This window comes from Miniopterus schreibersii (genome assembly GCF_964146895.1).
Source record: "Miniopterus schreibersii genome assembly, chromosome: 10".
NCBI classification, from domain to species: Eukaryota; Metazoa; Chordata; class Mammalia; order Chiroptera; family Miniopteridae; genus Miniopterus; species Miniopterus schreibersii.
In genome coordinates, this window is record NC_138110.1 from 62,543,763 (window position 1) to 62,559,568 (window position 15,806).

Sequence of the window (15,806 nt, forward strand, 5' to 3'; positions counted from 1 at the left end):
AAAGCCTATACACGTACATTTATAGAAGCTCTATTCATAGTAAAAGAATGTTATCTAAATGGATAAACTGTGGTCCATCCATACAATGGAATATTATTTAGCAATACAAAGGAACCAACCATTGATACAGTTTCAGTGAAATCTCAAAAGCAATATGCTCAGTAAAAGAAGCCAGTTTCAAAATATTACATATTGTTTGATTCCATTTGTGTAACATTCTTGAAAAGATAAAATTATATTGAGAATAGAATAATGGTTGACAGAGAACAGAGGTGGCAGACTTGGTGTGACTACCAAGGGTTCTATGTCCTGGTTGTGATGATGGACACTTGAATCTATGCATATGTTAAATTTCACAGAACTGAAAACACAAAGAGGAATTAATTTTACTGCATATTAATTGTAAAAAATAAATTTTAAGGGGAAAAATCCTATCATACTCTGCGTCCTAAAACATGGACAATTAAACACTTCCTCTGGAACCAAAGCACTTTCACATACTCATTACATTATCACATGTATTTTGTTTATACACTTCTCTCTCAGAAGATGAACTCAACAACCTGTACCCTGATTTATTTCTCTTGGTATACATACCCTGCATTTATCACAGTGCCTAGCATGGTGCTTTATAAATGTTTGAAGAACTGAGTTATCAAGACAGTGGTAAGCAATATTTTGGCAAAAATTAACCTTGCTTGCACATGGACCTTCTCCTATTCAAAATTAAGAAAAGCAGTTTGGCCCTAGCCAGTTTAGCTCAGCGGTCTTGGGTTTGATTCCTAGTCAAGGGCACGTAACCTTGGTTGCAGGTTTGATCGCTGGCTCAAGTCAGGGCTCATGCAGGAGGCAACCAACCCATGTGTCTCTTTCACATTGACCTCCCTCCGTCCCTCCGTCCCTCCCTCCCTCTAAAAATCAATGGAAAAAATATCCTCAGGTAAGGATTAAAAAAAAAAAAGAAAAGTAGTTTGGCTGTATGATGGATATTTGATCTGCAGCTGATTTTAAAGATACTCTTCAGTCTTACATATGTTATCACATCCGTAACTCCAGAGGTAAAAGTCTTACTATCACTTCCCAAACAGATGCAAAACCAGTCAATATGTGTAACAGATGCTTCTTTGGAGCTATAAGCTTTTATAAGGCTGTGTGATTTACCCATATGATGAGCAAAGCGCCCAACAATCCTTGATAAAGCTACAGAAACAATTCAGGACTATTACTGAAAGACATGAACCTTGGAACCACTAAGAACAAATATGACCTTGGACCTGTCATTTCACCTATCTGATTACAGTGAAGAAACTGTAGACTATAAGGAAGAATACTCTCTCCCACTCCCTCCTTTACTGTCCTGGAGGTAGATTACAAAGGAGACAACCATACTTCCTGCAGGTGATAGATAAGCAATAACTAATAGGGGAGGTTGTCCTAGACTTGCGAACAAAAAATAGGCTGGAAAGAGGGCAGCAAACACTGGCTGGCTTCTAAATACAAAGGTATGTGAATGCTTATGGTGAGTCAGTCACTGCTTCTTGGGATTTATATTGATCATTTTTAAACCTAACAAGTCCAAGACCTAGGTAATATTCTTCCCATTTTACGAAAGGCAAACCCGAGTAATCCCTACGATGTCACAGAGAGGTGATTTAAAAGTGTCCTGTCTAGATTCACATCCTGTTCACTCTGCTCTACAGCAAACATTTATGTCCTATTTGGCTCACACTGTTTCATCCCAATTTTAAAAATTACAGTAAAATTCATGTAACATAAATTCACCATTTTAAAATGTACAATTCAGTGGTTTTTAGTATATCCACAATGTGCAATACACCACCATGATTCCAGAACATTCCCACCACCCCCAAATGTAACCCAATACCCCGTAGCAGTCATTCCTTATACTCCAAGCCCCTAACCTCCAACAACCACTAATTCTATGCATTTGCCTATCCTGAACATTTCATATAAATGAAGTCATATAATATGTGGCTTTGTGTGTCTGGCTTTTTTCATTTAGCATGTTTTCAAGGTTCATCCATGTTGCAGTTTTATGGCTAAGTCCACTGTATGGATATCCACATTTTGTTCACTCATTTATCAGCTGATGGACATTTGGGTTGTTTCCACTTTTGGGCTGTTATGAATAATGGCTGTGAACATTCCTATACAAGTTTTTCACAGTGTTTTAAGAACGTGAATCAGCTATTAAGTTGAATTTTCTGTTAAAATGTTTTGTAATAAATTATTTTTAAGTGTGATTTTAGTTGCCAGCACTAAAAACAATTTTAACCTTCAGTTTCTCAAAAGAAGGAAGAAGAGAAGGTAGACAGACTTGTCTAGTTACAATAATTCTGCATTCCTACACTGACAAAAATCACTCTGATCCACCAAGCTGTGAGTATCCAACAATGGGCTCTAAAACTCATCCACTGGAGATAACACAGGTAAACCCAGACACCACTATTAATTTAGCTTACTGGGCCAACTCCTGCTGTTATTTGAGTTAGCAATCCCTGCTCTATACTAAATATAGCATTATCACATGCAAGGGCAAACACATTTAAGTTCTCAATTTAAGACTATTTGCTCCTTGATTTAGTTTCCATTACTAGTCCAATTAGAACTTCAAAAAAACACCTTGGAGCAGTTCACAATATGCCTTTTGTCAATTAAGAAATACAGAACAGACCATGGATTGGCAGAAAAATTCTAATGGTCAAGACCCCGTCTCTGCACTCCAACAGCACTCTTTGCTTATCTCTTTCATTTAGCATTGCCACTGTACTGTTTACACATCCATCTAGCTAAACAAAGCTCTACGGGCAGAAAACGGTATCCTCAGCAGTCTACCAGACATATAGAGGATGGTCCAGAAATACTTGTTGAAAGAATAATACTGTGACAAATGATAAATCAGGCAAATGTTACAGTATTAAAAATATTAAAAGGGGAAACTATTATTTGGACAATAATAACACTGAAAATGGAATTCATTAATGAGATCAGAGGTCCACGAACTCCTTAAAAGTATATACCAAAAAGCATGTGCAGGTATCTTTTTTTTTTTTTTAAGAAAAGATCTGTAGCTTTTGTTACAGGCTCAGAGGAATCTGTAAACCCCAGCAGATTTAAGAATCGCTGAGTTAGACAAAAGGAAATGTACATTTTTTACATTGTAAAATATCCATTTTAAAAGATTAACTTCATAATTTACACAAATATTAAACAATTAAAAATTTCAAACTAAATATACCCCATTCATTCCTAAAGGAAGAGAAGACGACAATGTATCCTAGGCTTCAATTCATGTTCCAGCATAAGCCCCAAGCTTGATGAATGATTAACAAAATGTAAGCTTCAAAAAGATACAGTGGCATTCAGAGTCAGTCAGGTGAGGACATCGGTTTACACAAGGGAACTTTATTTTTGCTTTACATTACTGCTTAAAAAATAAGAACCTGAAGTTCTTCACAAGTGTCCAAACTTAAATCCTTTAGTGTCTTACATTTTTAAAAATTGATTCGAGAGAAACACTAATTTGTTGATTTACTTATTTATGCATTCATTGGTTGTTTCTTGTATTTGCCCTGATCAGAGATCGAACCCCAAACCTTGGGGTATCAGAAAAATGCTCTAACCAACTGAGCTACCCAGACAGGCTTATATCCTTGAATTATATGTGGAAAGAGAATTTCTTGAGAGTCAGAGATACTTTAAAATGGTCTTTTCTGAACTTAAAGCCAAGATTATTTTAAGATTGGTGGCCTCTTGAATCTTAAAACTGTTAAGATAACCTGGCCAGCGTGGCTCAGCAGTTGAGCATCGACCTATGATACAGGAGATGGAGGTTCAATTCCCAGTCAGGGCACATACGCGGGTTGCAGGCTCCATCCCCGGGAAGGGGTGGGGGGGCACGTGCAAGAGGCAGCCGATCAATGACTCTCTTATTACTGATGTTTCTATCTCTCCCTTCCTCTCTCTGAAATCAACAAAGATATATTAAAACAAACAAACAAACAAACAAACAAACACACACCCTGTTAGGATACCATTACTGAAATTTCTAAATTAGTGCTTACAGCCTTTTAAAAAGTCAAAGTACGAAGAGAAAATAGTATTTGTATGGCACACTGGAATAAAAGATCAAGACTTTCAGATTGAAGATCATTGACTTGGATGTCCTGTACCCCGCACAAATAGCCAGAGGACTGAGAGGACCAGTATCTCCACACATCTGTAACTCCTCCTAATGTAGTACACTGGCTGAAATTTCTGGTTTAAATAACCTTGAGAGATCACAAGCTAAATAACCAAAATCCACACAGGTTGAGAAAATTATTTCATAACTTCCCTTATTTCAAGTACAGTCCAGATATGACACGAACAAGCAACCATCTCTTCTGGTAGATTATATATTTGGAGGTCACTGGCATACACAAAAACACCCCCCCCCACGCAGACACAAAAAAACTCACGAACACAAACTAAACCTTTTATCCCTGGCTTGGAAGAATAAGCCAAAAGAAAACAAGTTAGTGGTAAAAATGAATGGAAAGATTAAATGAAATTTTCTTTTTCCTCTACTTTATAATGATTCTCCTTTCTTGTCTCAACTTAAGGTGGTAACCATGGCCAACAACAGTCTCTTTCATCTATCAAACTAACACCATTTAAGTAGTGTTTTTGTTTTTTAAGCAGGGGAAAACTATACAGGTAAAAATGGTTAACGTTTAGTTCCTTGACAGTTCCCCTAACCCACTCTGACCTTCAAATCCCAAGACTCCAAGTGCACACTGGGAAACAACCTGTTCAAAGCCAACAGTGTAAGTTTTTTTCTGGTCCTGCAAAGGAACTGAATTCAGAACATAAACATTCACAGTTAAGACCTGCTAATTCATTAAGTTACTACTTGTGTAAACTTGCAGAATGTTTAAGACATTATAATCCTGACATTCACTGAGCATTCTGTTTTTACTCCCATCTACAAAACTTACAACATTCTTATTTTAAAAAGCAAAACACTCAAGCATTTCCATAAAATAAACCAGCATGTATGGAATAACAAATAACAGTTGAGCCCTCTGTGAATTTTATTTCTCCACTTTTAAACCAGAAAAGGAATCAAAGTGCCAATGTTACATAAATTTGGTATGAATTAGTACAGGTCTAACTCAAACACTTGACAGAAGTCTGAGGTCCAGTATTGTCTCCAATAATAGAGAATATAATGAATAATGGGCAAAGATGTCATTGTATATATTTCTACCAGGCAACAAAAGCAAAATAAAATCACAATCTGACACTTTATTCCACTGGCCACAACTCTCTGGAACCAAAGACAAAAAACTTCCTTTGAGACCTAGAATAATTTAAAGTATAATCCAGCATTTATATATAATAATTATTTCTATCATTTGAATGCCTCTAATAGGCAGGCCTGGTATGAGATGCACTCTCATTTTAGAAACAAACATATCCAGAGGTTAAATGACCTGCCAAGTCACAGGATTACTACGTGGCTGAGGCCAGATCTGAACCCAACTCTGTTCAGGAAGAAAAACACCAAGGCAGATGGCTATCGGTATTCATGCTATATAGAGTCATAAATACACATAACATGTTAACTACTTTAAATTACTGATAAAGACAGGTCCCCTCTCTATCTAAGGAGTGTATTATTTAAGAACACAGAGCACACAAGAAAGCAAATTAGTGCATTACCTGGAACACGACATGCAGAAGATGTCACTACAGGATAAAGTTTGTCAAACATATCCCTAACATACAATGCACAAGTAATTCCCACACTATGATCAAAGGACTATAGAGAAATAAGACCTCTAATCCAGGTGAGCAAACTTTGAACTTTCCCCAAGTCTGAGATGGGATTCGCTTCTCTGTCTAGAAGCAAGAGAACCTTTATTCATGAAGACTAGATAACCACTCTCACAATCTGCACTGTACGTGAGTAACTGAGGCATCTACACTGGGCTAGAGTTATATACTGACCCAACTCTAAACAGCGGCAATTCAGTACCTCACCCATCTAGCGGACCACACCAGAAACAGGAAGTACAGGTCAAAAGGCCTCATTAAAAAATAACTCCTGGCAGCAGAAAATGAAAATAAAGAATAAAGAGTAGTAGCACTGACAATGAACACGATGATTTCACTGACAGAAAAGGGAAAGAACTCATATTAGTCAGGTGCTCAGCATTTCATAAATGATCTCCTTTAATCATCATAGTAACCCCGAGATAGCATTCTGTTGCTTTAGTTATTAATCCTCACAAGTACTACTAACCTTCATTTTACAGGTTAATAATTAAGTTGTCCAAGGTAGTTATCTCAATTGTTTAGATGACAAAAATCTAGACGTGAGTGATGTTAAGTAATGGTCCCCAGATTTGGCCTATCTCACTCCAACGCTGGAGTTCTTTCCAACAATCCTGTGGCCTCTCGCCAAGCAATGTCAGTTCAAGAATTCCATTATGAATGAGAAAGTCTCAACTCCCCGCACCCAAATTTCTGTAGCTGTTTCAGAAACTATACCTGAAATACAAAGGCAACAGGAATTTTCATAAGAAAACATCTCAGAAAGCCACTAAATTTTGGAATGATACATGATTACAAAATGTTCTCAGTTGCAAGCTTGAGGAAAGACAAAATCTAGAGATCCTTAGCACAGCACCTACCTGAAACGTAGTAGGCACTTACGGTCTATTGAATGAGTAACACCCTTTGACTGGTTATAAATTCAATAGCCCAAAATGGCTATTTTGTACTTTATATGATATGGTTCATTTCTTTAGGAAAATAATTTATCCATTCATTTTTAATAGGGTTGCTTTCCTAAATTTTGTAGAATATTAATGAGATATCTAAACTGAGAAATGCCTGTTACTGTATCAGTCCTAACTTCAGAAAAATTTCAAGCGTTCACTTTTCCAAGCAGATTAAAATGTTTCAGCTAATAAAAACCTGTCCAAAAAATCCGCAAGACCAAAAAATGTAAAAAGAAAAAAGTGGCCAATATAAAGGTATTTATAGTATACCCTGGTATTAAATCCCAAACACTCACTTCAAATAACACAATTATTTTCTATGTAAAAAACCACCACTATCGCTAATGTAAAAAAAGCTTGCCCACCATAGCAACTGTTGCTAAGTAGGTTTCTTATGTCTAAGACACAGAATTTGTAGAAACCAGTGAAATGCCACTCCTAGCATAACATTGTAAATTCATTTATCTAAAACTTTTAAAGACTCAAGCCTTGATTTCTAGAATGTAGGGGCAAAAAAGTTTGGTCAACAACTAAGTCAGCTGATGTCCACCTGGAGCATACCAAATATTTAAGAAAAACTGCCAACTGTCTATAATCCAAGGTAAATATATCCTTTGTTACAATGACAGCAGTTTCTTAATAATCCCAGAGGAATTTCTTCATTTGAAAAGCTAGCTGGCCTAGATTTCTCTCTATTAAGAAACAATTAAATGATACACTGCTTTTGAAATTATCCATCCTAGGAGTTCAAGGAAATTTAGGTGTATGAACACATTAATACTCTTGTGAAATGAACTTGGCCCAGGTCATCCAATGAATTGTGATAGATCAAGTATTAAATCCAGTTTCTTATTTTAATTCAAGTATCACAAACATTATTACCTTAAAATTCTAAGTCCTTACCTAATCCAATGCCAAATCATATCAGTTCTCAATTTCTGAACTTGTGTAATTTATGCAAATGTCATATACTTGTTAAAACAATAATCATAATGTAACAGTTAACGTCTTTTGGGCACTTACTGTGCTAAATCTGTTATATGCATTATCTCAATACTCACAACGACCCCATGAGGAAACTGAGGCAGAGAAAGATAACCTGTCCAAGGTAAAATCTAGAAAAAGGACAAGACAGGGTGGGTTTACAGGGATACAGAGTAAATCCTACCTTAATGTTGTCGTCTACAGATTACACCACTTTAAGTGAAAGGACGTATAAGGAAATCAATTTTACCACATGCTAATTAATATAAACAAGAGTTAAGTTCCTATGGCATCTCATCAACATTCTAACGCAATTATTCAAGGACCTGCTGTAATTCAAAAGCTATGAATCTCCATTGACTGGACCAGGATCCTAGGCCAGCTCTAAGGCTAAGATAGTTGGCTAAACCACTAAACCTTCATGTGGCCCAATTTCCTTTATTCTAAACCCAAAAGTCCAACAGATAATCTAAAAAGCCATTCATACCCTGAAATGCGCTAATTTTGTAATCATCTCTGTAAACAGGTAACTAATTCCAATAAACAAAACCAAAAAGTCTCATTTCCTCCACCCTCTGAAGTGTCCCCCAGCAGAGTCCACATTTTATGAATCTAATCAATAGAATACTGTTGAAGAACAAAAACAGTACTTTTTCTTTAAAGCTAGAACTCCACTCTATAATTATGATCCCTAAACCTGACTCTTAACCTCAAACGACGGCTAGAAGAAAAGACCTTACAACACCTTTGGGTTGGGATGGGAGGTATGAAAGAACAGACGGACCACTGTATGTATAGGCGGCTATCAATTCATAAAAATCCATTTCTATTTCCTCTAAAAAAAATAGGAAAGTCTTTAAAAGGTTGTCACATAAACTCACTGCTTTATTCAGTCAATAAAAATAAAGAAACTGTAATTTACTCAAGATGTTTATTATAGGCATGGAAGAATCATTAATTTATAGAAACCCTACTAAAATGGCCTGTAGCTCTAAAATCTACATTTTACCAAGCTGGTCATCTAGACCCTTCAAATTGCATATAAGGACAGTAACAGGATACTTAAACATTAAGAAAGCATAGGTTCCACTCAACCTCATTATTCTTCGAAGTCTTCCAGAACCAAATCACTTTACAGAATAACCCTTCTGCCTTTGTTCTCTAAAAAATAATCCCCCAGTGCTCCCTTCAGCAGCACATACACTAAAATTGAAACAATACAGAGGTTAGCATGGCCCCTGCGCAAAGATGACATGCAAATTCATGAAGCATTCCATATTTTTATGCTTCTAAGTAAATACAATTTTTTATTAGTAAAAATATATATATATATCCCCCAAAGATTCTTTTAGAAAAAAATTTTTTTTATCCTCACCCAAGGATATGTTTACTGATTTTTTTTTAGAGAGAGAGGGAGGAAGAGCAAAACATCAATGTGAGGAACATCGACCAGCTGCCTCTAAGCATATTTGCCACTTTGTGTGTGCCCTGATCGGGGATTGAACCGGCAATCTTTTGGTATAAGGGATGATGCTCCAATCAACTGAGACACCCAGCCAGGGCGCCCCCCAAAGGTTCTTAAATAAAAATCAGCAAAACCTCTCTATTAGTTTTCTATTGTTGCCATAACAAATTACCACAAACACAAAACAATACAAATTTATTCTCTCACAGGGCTATGTTCCTTGATGGAAACTGGGAGAAATCTGCTTCTAAGCTTATTCAGATTGTTGACTGAGTTTAGTTCCTTTTGGTTGTAGAACTGAGGTCTCCATTTTCTTGCTGGCTGTCAGCTGCGGCCGCCCACATTCCTTCTTATGCTTTCCATGTGGCCCCCTCCAGTAAAGGCAGGTTGAGTCCCTCTCACACTTCAAATCTGACTCCAACTGGAGAAAAGTTCTCTGCTTTCATGTGATTAGACTGGACCCGCCCAGAAAAACCAGGATAATCTGCAATAGAATAATTTCGTATCTGCAAAGCCCCTTTGCCATATAATGTTACTATAATTCAGATTCCAGGGATGAGGGTATGGGCATCTTTGGTGGGGGTGGAGTGAGCAGGTGTCATTCTATCTAGTGCACCCAACCTCTGGCCTCCCAACGAAAGCTCATCAAGTCAAAAGTCTCAAATCTCATGGATCTAAATTAGGTGTGATGAGGCTCTGGGCACAATACATTAACTACAATCCCTGGGGCACAATTCCTCAAAAAAAAGTTATCTGCTCCCAACATAGGGCAACAGTTATGGACATTCTAATCCAAACAGGGAAAATGTAAGAGAAAAATCCAGCGGTCCAAAGCAGTTTCAAAATCTGAGCAAACTCCATTCCATTTGCAAGCCAGATAAAAATCCTTGGTGCCTTCTGCTCCACCTCGACACACCCTTGGTTCCACCCTTCCTTTTTTAGGAAAACCGGCACATTTACACCTGAGTAGTTTTATCAGCCAGCTTCCTGCCAGTAGCATTTAGGGGGTTCACAGCCCTCTTTAACTTCCTACAGTCTCTTTCAACCCAAACTGTCATTGTTTCTGCTAGTACAAATCCTCAAGAACCCAGAAGGCTTTACATGAATCTCACAAGGGTTCACTCCATTAGTCAGACTCACATCCACAAACAAACTAGGGTGCACCTTCAAGACTTTGCGTGGAAATCTCCTCAGCCAAATATCCATATTTATCACATTAAGCTCTTTTCCACATAACCACAGGACACAATTCTAAGCACATTTGCCACTTTGTAATAAGGATCCTCTTTCCTCCAGTCTCCAATGAATGCATATCCCACTTTTACCTTACCCCTCACTAGCAGAGGCATTAATATCCATATTTCTAACAATAATCTGTTGTTCTGAGCCTTTTCTATCATACTCCTCAAAATTTTTCTGGCTTCCACACTTTTAGGTAACAGTATCCTACTCCTTGTACCAAAATCTACACTAGTGTACTACTGCTGCCATAACAAATTACCACAAACGTAGTGGCTTAAAACAACAGAAATGTATTATTTCACAGTTTCTGTAGGTCAGAAGTTGGGTGAACATGGCTGTCTCCTGCTTAGAGTCTCACAAGGCCAAAATCAAGGTGTATTCCTTGCTGGAAACTCTGGGGAAGAATCTATTTTCCACTCATTTAGGCTGTTGACCAAATTCAGTTCCTTGTAGCTGTACAACTGAGGTCTCCTTTTCCTTGCTGTCAGCCAGAGCTGGTCTTTGCTACTAGAGGCTACCCACATCCCTTCTCATGGTTTCCATGTGGCCCCCTCTAGCAACAGCAAGTGGAGTCCCTTTCATGATTCAGATCTCCTGATTTTCCTTCTGCCTCATCTGTATTAACTCCCAGCTACAGCCAAGTTCTCTGCTTTTAGACTGGGCCTGCCCACAAAATCCAGAGCAATCTTCCTATTTTAACCCTGATTATATTTGCAAACTCCCTTTTACCATGTTATACAGTATATATGTAAAGACTCTGGGGACTAGAGAATAAACATCTTTTTTGGGGGGTGTGGGGGGGTGCCTACTAGAAACCCAAACCCTATGTAAGACTTTAAACTCAATTCCTAAAGAAAATTTCTGCTTTCTCCAAGAGTATATCAAGTAGCCCTAGCCAGTTTGGCTCAGTGGTTAAAGTGTCGGCCCACGGACTGAAGAGACTTGGGTTCGATTCCAGCCAAGGGCACGTACCTCGGTTGCAGGCTTGATCTCTGGCCCTGGTTGGGACACGTGCCAGATGCAACCAATCAATATGACTCTCTCACATCAATGTTTCTCTCTCTCTCAAGAGCAATGGGAAAAATATCCTTAGGTGAGGATTAAAAAAAGAAAGGTATGTAAAGTAAAAGTGTATGCTCAGAGATAAAGACAACAGTATAATCAAAAACTCACTCTGAAGGTTGTGGCTAGGTGACAGGAGAGCTTAAAAATACATTGTGGAAAAGAAGCTGCCATTTATTTCATCCCCAATACAAGGCAATTAATTAACCCATTATGCAGAAAGTAACTCATTGCTTTCCCTTAAATGTGTGCTTCTCTACTGTATTCTGTATAAGAGGACATAACTAGGCATCGGTTGCCCCAGGATGACCTACCTTTTTAATCAACGAATTAATAAATCAATCTAAGTAAATTTCCAATCCTTTTGTTCCTTTTTCAAGGAATACACCCTCCTCCAACAGAAATTCGCCTATTTCAAAGTCACAGAAGGACAAACCCACCCAAGTAAAACTACAAGTGAACTTTTTTTTTTTTAAATCCTCACCCAAGGATATTTTTTCCATTGCTTTTTAGAGATAGTGGAAGGGGGGAGGAAGAGAAACATGGACTCCAGACACACATAGATTGGCTGCCTCCCACACGCCTCAACCAGGAGGGGATGGAGCCTGCGACAGAGGTTCATGCCACTGGCCGGAAATGAACCCGAGACCCTTCAGTCCAAGAGCAGAAACTCTAACTACTGGGCCAAACCAGCCAGGTGTGCAGGTTAACTTTTTAAAATGGTATGAGGGAGTGCCTGGCCCACGTGGTTCAGCAGTTGAGCATTGACCTATGATCCAGGAGATTGTGGTTCTATTCCAGGCAGGTGGGTTGCAGGCTCCATCCCCAGTGGGGAGTGCAGGAAGCAGCCCATCAATGACTCTCTCATCGTCGATGTTTCTATCTCTCTTTCCCTTCCTCTCTCTGAAATCAATAAAGATATATTTTCAAAGAATAAAACAGTACTGGTCCTGATCTTTCACCCCAAGGTCCACCAAGCCACTTAACCCAAGACTTACAATGAAACAAAAACACTGCAGCAACTACAAAGTTAATATTCTGAAGCCTTACCTACTGTTAAGATTTTTAACTATAAATTTTACTTAGAACGAAGGAACCCCAAATATACCAGCTCGTCCCTTTTAATAATAGTTACTGTAACATCTATTGAGCACTTACTACCTGCCAGGCACTGTGGTAAGCACTCAACACAAGTTATCTCACATATTTATTCCTCACCATAAACTTTATCTAGATAATAGTATCACCCCCATTTTACAGATAGAAAAACTAAGGTTTACAGAGGTTAGGTCACACAACTAAGTAGTAGTTGCACTGATATTTGAGAACCCAGGAAGTCTGGTTCTTTACCACTGCAACCCCTTAGAAGGAGATCTCCCAACTCTTAAGAAAAACCTTTCCTTTCTAGCTTTCTCTTCATTTCCTCTCTTCCTACACATCCTTCTCATTGAATTTAGCAGCTGAAAGGTAATCAGGTCTTTCAAGTTAATCTGCCACCTCCTTTTCAGAACTCTTTCCTTCCCACAATACAATAGCCAAGAAGCAACTTCTCCTGACCCCCACTTTGCTTCCCAAAAACAAACTACAGAAGCTCCACCCATCACCTGCCTCAGCTAAAAATGTTCCAATGCTGACGAGAGGGGGGAGATGAGACGGGGAAGAAATAAAAGTCCTACTATTTCAAAAGGTCACAAACTAATATGTATATTCTTAGCCAGCCTTTAATTCTACTTCTCTCTCCCCTTCCACGCAGGCTCCCAACTATCCCTTAACTCCAACCTGGTCTGCCCCCCTCCTCCTTTCTCCTCAGCGACCTCGCCCGGGGTTCCCTCCACCTTGCAGCCCAGTCTGCAGGTGGGAAGCCCAGCCTCGCCCACAGGGACCCTCAGAAGGCTCCCACTCCGGCGGCACTGCTCCGCGGGAGGGTTCACCCCACCCTATCCAGCAGGCACCACTACCCCAGGCGCCGGCCCCCAGCACCCCCTACGGCCGCACCCCTCAAACTCCCCTCCCCCTCTGGCGACCCCCTCCGCCAAGTTGCCTAGTCCCCGCCCCAGTGTAGCCCTCTTCCCCCTAATAAAATGGACTACCGAAGCTAGTTCCCACCCTCACATAAACCTGTCCCCAAGTCTCCCTCCCCGTCCCGGGTTGGGGGGTGGCCCCGGGCCTCCCCGATGGGTTACAGGCGCCTCGGCTGAGGTGTGTGTAGGGGGGGGCAGGGAAAGGCGACGGGCGGCTCCGGAGTCTGCTGGAGGCACAAGGGGCGGCCGCGCCCGGCTGCACCATTCTGGGCCACCCCCCACCCCCCAAAGGCCTTGCCTGGCGGCTCCCACTGTACCTGTGGTGGAAGCGGCCGCTATCGCAGCCGCTCTCCCCTCTCCTCACACAGACAATATGGCGGCGGCGGAGGAGGAGACACACGGCTCGGCCGCCAGCCGCAGGGACCAGAGCGAGGCTGCGGCCGCCACAACCGGAAGCGGAAACCCTCTCCTACCAGGAGGAGGGGCGGGAGTGCTTCAGACTCCGCCCCCAGCGGAACGCGCTGCGTGCGGCCATGCTGGGATGTCCTATTGTACTCTGGGGTTCGTTTATGGACTAGGGCGCAAAATGGAAGTAGTTCTCCACGTAAAGCATAGTAAAGACACTTGCAATAATCAAGCGCGTTTTATTTCAGTACCTTTAAGAACTGACGAAAGCGAGAACATGGACTTCTCCCTAAGCATCCAATTGGTTCGGCCCAAGCTAAGATGGCGGTCCCTAGGTTTCCCGCACTTCACCAGCCGGGGAGCCCAGTCAGTTTGCAAGCCGGCCCGCCTTTCTTGAGAGGAAGCATGCGCGACCTGCCGGAGCTGTAGAGCGAAGCATTTTGGGAGTTGAAGTCTCTTGCTCCGACCCCTCGTCCGTCTAGGATTAAGGTTTCAGCAGCACATTTTTGTCCGCTCAAACTTCGAGTCTGAAACAAGCGAACGGAAGTTGGGCCCCGGGAGTGGAGTCGAGGAGGTGACGATACTAGTTTTCTAGAGACTGACACCCAATTCCTGCTCCATACAGGAGTCCTATCAATAGCTGTGCATCCGGAATCGTCTTTTCTCCCGTCGGGGCCCCGCCCCCCACGCCGCCCTCCACCCCGGTTCTCGCCCGGGCGGCCACCCAAATCCGCCGCCGGGCACCTTTACCCCGCACACCCGATTGGCGTCATCTGCGTTGAAGACCGCCCAAGGCTCTCCTTTGTTCACCACGGACAGCCAACCTCCCCTCTGGACATCCAAGTTCCTACCTCACTTGGACAACCCATCGAGCTCCTCTACCTGTTTCTGCCCTGCCCCCTCAGATTCCCGATGCGCCCACGCACTGCAAGTTATTCCTGGAATGTGTCCGCGTGGCCTCCCTCCCTTCGCACTGGCGGTTCCTTCTCTTACTGTTACCTCCTGGACTGGCTGCCTTACAGAGGAGTAATCCAGGAGTCCTTTTCTCTGAGGATCTTCCCTCCCTTGAGTTCCCGCAGACCTAGGCATCATCCTTCAGCAGCCTAGCTGGTCCAACCCTGCCTCCTCCATCAGAGTGTCCTAGCGGACAGGGCTGGGTCCAGTGGTCACCCTGTCGCCCGGAGGCCCTGCTAAAAGTTGGCGTGTGTAAGTGCTACTGAGGGGAATTCAAGTGTGAGTCTCACCTTTGATGGGGGAGAGGTATAAGGGCTGGAACGAGGTGAGGAGGCTGGGTTATTGTGGGCCTACCAGCTGTTATCCCAGAGCTGCCTCAGAACAGCTGCCTGGCCCAGGGATGGCCCTCCCCACCCGCTGCAGCTTACCCGCACCTCTGCTCCCACAGAGACCATTTCCTCTCCTGTGGGATGGGATGGGGGAAGGGGGTTGCTGGCTGCAGATTTACAGGGATGGCCTCAGGGAGGTGGCCATGACCTTTTTTGGGCCTCATTGATAGACGGGCCTGTGGCATGTGATCGTGATACTTGGGCGTCTACAGTCATTGGTGTCCTCAGGCTGGTCATTCCTCCTCTCTGCGCCTCTGTTTCCCCACCTGTGGACTGAGGAAGTTAGAGAAGATGATCCTACTGTTTTGTGAAGCCCCCTTTCAGGAAATGACTAGCCTTCCACTTAGCTCTTGGACCATGTCTTTTTGGTTTTCGTGGCTCCCTTTTTCCCACCTTTATTCACGTTCATTCGGTTTATAGCTATTAATCACTTGCTATGAACCAGACAATTGTGCTAGGTGCTGGGGATGTGGTATGAGCAAGACAGATGCCA

The 15,806-nt window shown here is 41.6% G+C and overlaps 1 protein-coding gene and 1 long non-coding RNA gene across 4 annotated transcripts in view; one reads left to right on the forward strand and one right to left on the reverse strand.

Moving 5' to 3' along the window:
- Positions 1 to 14,029, reverse strand: part of CSNK2A1 (casein kinase 2 alpha 1) — a 52,185-nt gene extending 38,156 nt beyond the window's left edge. For 2 of the 3 annotated variants that reach the window (XR_013999761.1, XM_081150135.1), the window contains exon 1: positions 13,883 to 14,022. The gene's annotated coding sequence lies outside the window, so the exon portion shown is untranslated. Of the gene's footprint in view, positions 1 to 13,882 lie in introns of all 3 variants that reach the window. The other variant, XM_081150134.1, reaches the window with a different exon arrangement.
- Positions 14,030 to 14,127: 98 nt separating this feature from the next.
- Positions 14,128 to 15,806, forward strand: part of LOC308563245 — a 35,876-nt gene continuing 34,197 nt past the window's right edge. The window contains exon 1 of the long non-coding RNA XR_013999762.1: positions 14,128 to 15,176. This is a non-coding gene — a long non-coding RNA (uncharacterized lncRNA). The remainder of the gene's footprint in view (positions 15,177 to 15,806) is intronic.